Below are 8,099 nucleotides of genomic sequence, written 5' to 3' on the forward strand. Positions count from 1 at the left end.
AAATCTGTCTGTCTCTGTACGGCAGAAGCTGAGTGATTATTGAGCCTAATAAATGAGATTTGATAAGTCAGGTAAAAGGCAATTCAAGGTTCTTTCAGACGGATTTTGTTCATGATGTGACACTGTAGCACCCAACAAAAATCACCCTAATTTACCTGAAAGCGATCTAAAGTGGAAGGTGAAGTTCCTAAGAAACTCGAACTGGAAAGCGCGGAACATCCTGAGAATTTTATCAACTTTAATCCAGACTTTGACTACATTACAGTAGCAGCCACTGCTGGGGGGTAAAGGAACTCCGCAGAGTATTTAGTCCAATTCGAGCAGTATAAGTAAGCACTATTATCTTTTTACCACAGTAACCATACCAGTCCAAAAAAAGCAATAATAATAATACTTAAAACGAAAATTGACCTTTCTTTTTTCCTATCCATCACGAAATCCGGGCGTGCTAAGTGCATCACACACATAACACAACAAAGAAACAAACAAACAAAAAAAAACAAACAGCCTTTAGTCTGACGTCTAATAAGAAATCCGCATCAAAAAACTCACTCTCTGACCACGCAATTCCGCAATTCGCGAACTGCGCATATCAACACAAACTAAACGTCAAAATATCATTAACATTTGGCAAAAAAAAAAATCTCTTTTTTTTTCTCAATTTGATTAGGTCATCAAAATTTATTTTTACAATCATCATCAGATCACACATCCAAATTGCCGCAAAAACCGTGATTAGGAATTTGCAAAAAAAAAAGAGAGAGAGATAAGGTGGCTATTATCGCTCCTTGATAAGTTTTTTTGGCATCCTTTCCCTCTTTCCCCTCTCCTCCTCCTCTTTTCCCTTTCCTCCTCACACCCTCCCCTTTATACAATGTAATCGCCTAATTGGCCATTCCAGTTCTCAAGGTCAGGGCGTCTCTTATCAATCACCAATTCACTACCACACGTTGGCAATATTCAAGTTGGGCTCCAACATTGTTTCTTTTTTTTTTTAATTTGCACTCTAAGCAACAAAGGCCATGTGTGTTTTTGAATTAATGAAAATTTCAATTGATTCCAACACTTTCTCATTCCTTTGTAAATATTCCCTCTACATATGGATTATTGGTAAACAAAAATTACAAATCTGTCTGTCTCTGTACGGCAGAGGCTGAGTGAGCCTAATAAATGAGATTTGATAAGTCAGGTAAATGGCAATTCAAGGTTCTTTCAGACGGATTTTGTTTATGATGTGACATTGTAGCACCCAACGAAAATCACCCTAATTTACCTGAAAGCGATCTAAAGTGGAAGGTGAAGTTCCTAAGAAACTTGAACTGGAAAGCGATCTGAGCTGGAAGGCGAAAAACTCGAGCTCCTTTCGGTCGTTTTCAGTCAAAAGCTGTTCCGGGCCAACAGCCGATCTTTGGCTCCGATTAACGGTCAAACCGTTAGGCCAGTATCAGATAGACCTGACAAACAAAAAAAAACAAACAGCCTTTAGTCTGACGTCTAATAAGAAATCCGCATCAAAAAACTCACTCTCTGACCACGCAATTCCGCAATTCGCGAACTGCGCATATCAACACAAACTAAACGTCAAAATATCATTAACATTTGGCAAAAAAAAAAATCTCTTTTTTTTTCTCAATTTGATTAGGTCATCAAAATTTATTTTTACAACCATCATCAGATCACACATCCAAATTGCCGCAAAAACCGTGATTAGGAATTTGCAAAAAAAAAAAAAGAGAGAGAGGAGAGAGAGAGATAAGGTGGCTATTATCGCTCCTTGATGAGTTTTTTTGGCATCCTTTCCCCTCTCCTCCTCCTCTTTTCCCTTTCCTCCTCACCCCCTCCCCTTTATACAATGTAATCGCCTAATTGGCCATTCCAGTTCTCAAGGTCAGGGCGTCTCTTATCAATCACCAATTCACTACCACACGTTGGCAATATTCAAGTTGGGCTCCAACATTGTTTCTTTTTTTTTTTAATTTGCACTCTAAGCAACAAAGGCCATGTGTGTTTTTGAATTAATGAAAATTTCAATTGATTCCAACACTTTCTCATTCCTTTGTAAATATTCCCTCTACATATGGATTATTGGTAAACAGAAATTAAAAATCTGCCTGTCTCTGTACGGCAGAGGCTGAGTGAGCCTAATAAATGAGATTTGATAAGTCAGTCAGGCAATTCAAGGTTCTTTCAGACGGATTTTGTTTATGATGTGACATTGTAGCACCCAACAAAAATCACCCTAATTTACCTGAAAGCGATCTAAAGTGGAAGGTGAAGTTCCTAAGAAACTCGAACTGGAAAGCGAAAATTACAAATCTGTCTGTCTCTGTACGGCAGAGGCTGAGTGAGCCTAATAAATGAGATTTGATAAGTCAGGTAAATGGCAATTCAAGGTTCTTTCAGACGGATTTTGTTTATGATGTGACATTGTAGCACCCAACGAAAATCACCCTAATTTACCTGAAAGCGACGACGAAGCGAATCTATGTTATCGAGGCAGTGTGGACGATTTCAGTCGACATCGATCGACGGCCGGCGAATATGTATGGACACACCTTTAGATAAAAATTACACGCCCAGCACTCTGAAGGTGTAGGGACAAACAGCCCCAAAAGTAGGGTTAAGCATATACGGATTTACGAATACCCGGATACTCAGAGTAACCACTCATGGTAAGGTTATTCTCTGACAATGGCAATGGTGAAAATAGTCATCAACAACAGCTTTACTATTTTCTAACTAATGGTAAAAAATAGCTAATAGCTTTACGACTGGTGTGCGGACGGCCCTAGACTTTGTGCACAGCGAATAATAAGGAGGTATGCGAGGAATGTTGAGGGGACTTCTGAGAACTTCCATAAGACCAAGACCCTCTGACAATGACAATGGTGAAAATAGTCATCAACAACAGCTTTACTATTTTTCTAACTAATGGTAAAAAATAGCTAATGGCTTTACGACTGGTGTGCGGACCGGCCCTAGACTTTGTGCACAGCGAATAATAAGGAGGTATGCGAGGAATGTTGAGGGGACTTCTGAGAACTTCCATAAGACCAAGACCAAGTCGACACGGTGAACCCAAAGTTGTGCTGTGTGTAAACTTTGAACGACAAAAGAATATGGAATTTCATTTGGGCTGTTAGAGCGAATTTCTTAAAGAACTAGGAAGAACAAGCAATGACGCCCTGACGGTGAACCGAAAGTTGTGCTGTGTGTAAACTTTGAACGACAAAAGAATATGGAATTTCATTTGGACTGTTAGAGCGAATTTCTTAAAGAACTAGGAAGAACAAGCAATGACGCCCTGGCGTATATCCAATTTTGGACAACACGGGTTAAACTTTTGGTGCATAAATGCCTGCGTAGATAAAGCTGGTAAGGTGCTCAGTGCTCACCTGGCAAACGGGAGGGCGGAGGTTCCAATCCAAACTAAGGCATAAAATGCATAAATGTCATACAAAATGTATACACAAATCAGACTTCGAGACTACTCCTTTGAGTTTTAATGGGTTTGGTTTAAAAGCTGTGTCCACACATAGTCGACGCCGTCAATCGTTGTCAATAGAAACCGTACACTGCCTAGACAACATAGATTCACCTCGTCGATCGACGGTGTCGCCTATGTGTGGAGTGTGGACACAGCTTGAGATCGCACCACAAAGCTGAAGATGTAGACTCCATCTGAGGTAAGTGGAGGTAGCAATTGCATTCGAATGTACCTACCTGAGATTAACTGTCGGGACTAGGGGATCCTGAGGATTCCGGGAATACTCTGAATTATATGAATTGCTTCGTAAGGTAGAACCCATATGACCCAAAGGGTAGAAGGGATAAGGACTGAAACGCCATGGTCATCAGGTGTTATGGCACCTTCAAAATAGCATTGTCAATGCTCCATTGATGATGTGTTTCTAGTTCCAAGGTTATTATTCAGGATATTTTTTGCACCAGGTGGGAATGTTGGATTGGGACGATGGGAAAAACGAGTTCCAGGTGATTCGTGAAAAAGCAATAAACTATTTGTAATGAGGAAACTATGTTTAGCAGGTGACGAGGAGAAATCTCGCCAAATTTTGGCCTGTGATGGGCGATATGACGTGAAATTCGGCCTGTGATTACCATTAGGCATCGCTATGTAGGACCCTATGCTGTCTGTTGGATTTTTACTTTCCTTATCCCATAATAAGGAAAGTCATGCGCCTAAATTTTCGATGTTCTTTGGTCCCTAGTTTTTTTTTTTTTTAACTTGGGAAATCACTCAATTTTGAGGCACTTTAACTAACCCACTTGACTTGGAATTTGGTAAACTGGGTCATGTATCTTGGTTGACACTTGATCTATGCCGCCGAGCTATCTTCGATATAGGAACTTCCTACGGTCCTATCCGATATTTGGCGCGTCTACCGTCAATCTAAGGAAACTAAGACGGGTCATCATCATCATCAGGTCCTATAATTGGCAGTTCTACCCTCAATCTAGGAAACTGAGACGGGATCAATAAATTACTTAAATTATAAATGATAATAGCATCACGCACTATCGGCACTATGCGTCAATAGACTGAATGTCCCTGAATTTGATGTGTTTGCGTATACGAATATATTTTAAATCAAGTAGTAGTAATGTGGAAACAGAATGATATTTTGGAATTGATAAAATTCTATTTGACTAATTGGCTTATAACTATTTATATTTAGTCATTCAGAAAACTCGTTTTCAAATCTTTTGAGAATGGGAATGATTATTACTAATATATGTAATATAATATATTATATTTGAATTAATTAATTAAATTACTACACAGATCCGTGAGTGGTTCTCAGGAGATTTTGGCTTAGGCCGGTTTCTCATCCTAATTTTGAATTTGCACCAATAGCACCCCAAACTCCCCAAAGGTAAACATAATCGGGGATAGCACACAGACAAGATAATCAAACCACCAAGTCGTCGAAATCTTGACTCTTTAAAGTCTTTAAGCACTACTTTGATCACTAGAGCACGGAAATGAGGAAGCTACATATTTTCATAGCAGCTGCCATTTGCAGATACTGGGCAATCTCGTCAATAAACCAAACACAGCCTATGACGATTTCCTAATTAAATGACAATCAAAAACCATATGTATATTGCCAGCTGCCTGAAGATATTAAAGTTATCCCAGCCTATTCAGAGCAGCTGCCATTTGCAGATACTGTGCAATCTCGTCAATAAACCAAACCCAGCCTATGACGATTTCCTAATTAAACGACAATCAAAAACCATAAATGTATTTTGCCAGCTGCCTGAAGATATTAAAGTTATCCCAGCCTCTCTGTCTTACTCCCCCATAAGGATATTATAATAAGATATACTCGTACCTAAACCTGCTCGAATAGGCCTGAAAAGTACTTTCATCCCAGCAGTCTGAACTGAACAAGGTCTTATGTCAATTAATGCTTCTGAGGTCAATAAAAACTGCCATCCAACAAAAGATTACTCCCCCATAAGGATATAATAAGATATACTCGGACCTAAACCTGCTCGAATAGGACTGAAATGTACTTTCATCCCAGCAGTCTGAACTGAACAAGGTCTTATGTCAATTAATGCTTCTGAGGTCAATAAAAACTGCCATCCAACAAAAGATAAAAACTGCATCTTCCAGGTTAAAAAGATCAACTCAATTACTGAGACAGAGGGCACTCATTAAAGCAACCTTTACAGCTAACAAAAGATAAAAACTGCATCTTCCAGGTTAAAAAGATCAACTCAATTACTGAGACAGAGGGCACTCATTAAAGCAACCTTTACAGCTTTCAGAGCAGCTGCCATTTGCAGATACTGGGCAATCTCGTCAATAAACCAAACCCAGCCTATGACGATTTCCTAATTAAATGACAATCAAAAACCATAAATGTATATTGCCAGCTGCCTGAAGATATTAAAGTTATCCCAGCCTCTCTGTCCTACTCCCCCATAAGGATATAATAAGATATACTCGTACCTAAACCTGCTCGAATAGGACTGAAAAGTACTTTCATCCCAGCAGTCTGAACTGAACAAGGTCTTGTGTCAATTAATGCTTCTGAGGTCAATAAAAACTGCCATCCAACAAAAGATAAAAACTGCATCTTCCAGGTTGAAAAGATCAACTCAATTACTGAGACAGAGGGCACTCATTAAAGCAACCTTTACAGCTTTCTTCGTCGTAAAACCTCCCGGAAGAACAACGAAAATGCATTTGAAGAGCAGTAAAAATGCATCCCAATTGCAGTAAAAATGCATTTCAAGTGCAGCACCACAGCCGGGTGACAAGAATATGACACCGAAATGAATGACAAAAATAACACGAATCATTAGAGGGGACGTTTTTACGACCGACACGCTACATATTAGATATTAGTTCGGAGGAGATGGAATATTTGTATTGGGAGACGTTACTGTTAGGAGATACAAGTCAAGCCGTTAAATTCGAAGCCCTTAATTGCCCTGGGTGTCGACAGGACGTGTGCCATCTAAAGACAGCCATAGACGTAACGAAATGTCATACATAAATTTTAAAATTTACCCCGCTTAGGGACCTTAGGATTGGCTGATAAGATGGAGTGTTCCGTGTAGACGTAACGAAATGTCATACATAAATTTTAAAATTTACCCCGCTTAGGGACCTTAGGATTGGCTGATAAGATGGAGTGTTCTGTGAAAAGCAGAGTCGTAAGCACACACATTGAATGTTCAATTGCAGCGCAAACTTGGACTCAAGTTTTTGTCAACCCTGGGGTCCAAAAATTTGGAGTCAGATTTGGCATCATTCGCAACCATAAAGAGGCCCATTCATGAAAGAGTAAGCATTTAATTTTGCAAGGAAATATGGTCATTGGTCAATTTCTCCTACATATACTTCCTTTGTAGAACTCTGTCTAATGTCTTTTTGTAGACCCCTGTCCAGACCACGGACTCATTATTTGGACAGTCCCTGGTCCAGAATCTCTAGATCACTGTCGTCGGAGAAGGCCTCTAGAGCTCATTACGCGAAGAACGTGGACCACACCGGCTAACTGTCTAGACCAGCGCTGGTCAGACTGGACAACTGGGGAAACCTAGACTAGCCTAGCACTGGTCAGACTAGGGAACTGGGAAAGCCTAGTTAGTGCTGGTCAGACTGGGGAAGCCTAGTTAGTGCTGGTCAGACTGGGGAAGCCTAGTTAGTGCTGGTCAGACTGGGGAAGCCTAGTTAGTGCTGGTCAGACTGGGGAAGCCTAGTTAGTGCTGGTCAGACTGGGGAAGCCTAGTTAGTGCTGGTCAGACTGGGGAAGCCTAGTTAGTGCTGGTCAGACTGGGGAAGCCTAGTTAGTGCTGGTCAGACTGGGGAAGCCTAGTTAGTGCTGGTCAGACTGGGGAAGCCTAGTTAGTGCTGGTCAGACTGGGGAAGCCTAGTTAGTGCTGGTCAGACTGGGGAAGCCTAGTTAGTGCTGGTTAGACTGGACCAGCGTTAGGTAGACTAGACTAGTGCTAGTCAGCCTAGACTAGTGCTGGTCAGACTAGGGTAAGCCTAGTTGGCTTGGATTGCTTGGAAGATAGCGCCCTCCCTCGTGCCCGCCAACTTGTGCATTACCGCCCGGTATGAACTTTATCCTAACTAGATAAGGTTCGTTCTCGGAACGGCTGGCTTTCTCCTATCCTGCCCTTGTTTAGACTGCTGGGGTAAAGGGACTTTTTAGTCTCATTCGAGTAGGATAAACAAAGTATATTCTATTCTATTCCTTCTCTATTCAATTTCGGGACCATAAATAGGTACTTCCTTTGTAGAACTCTGTCTAATAGTTGTAGAACTCTGTCTAATGACTCTTTGTAGACCCCTGTCCAGACCACGGACTCATTATTTGGACAGTCCCTGGTCCAGAATCTCTAGATCACTGTCGTCGGAGAAGGCCTCTAGAGCTCATTACGCGAAGAAGAATGTAGAGCTGAAGATTACGTGACGATGATCATTATCTATCGGCGAAACGGTTCACAATGTTCGCATCTTATGGAAGTTCTCTCGGAGCTCATTTAAGTCGGAACTCGCACAACTTTAAGCCGGATCTTCTTGAAGTCAACTTTTAGATTTCAGAGTCAGA

This window comes from Diaphorina citri, unplaced genomic scaffold (assembly GCF_000475195.1).
Source record: "Diaphorina citri unplaced genomic scaffold, Diaci psyllid genome assembly version 1.1 scaffold242, whole genome shotgun sequence".
NCBI classification, from domain to species: domain Eukaryota; kingdom Metazoa; phylum Arthropoda; class Insecta; order Hemiptera; family Psyllidae; genus Diaphorina; species Diaphorina citri.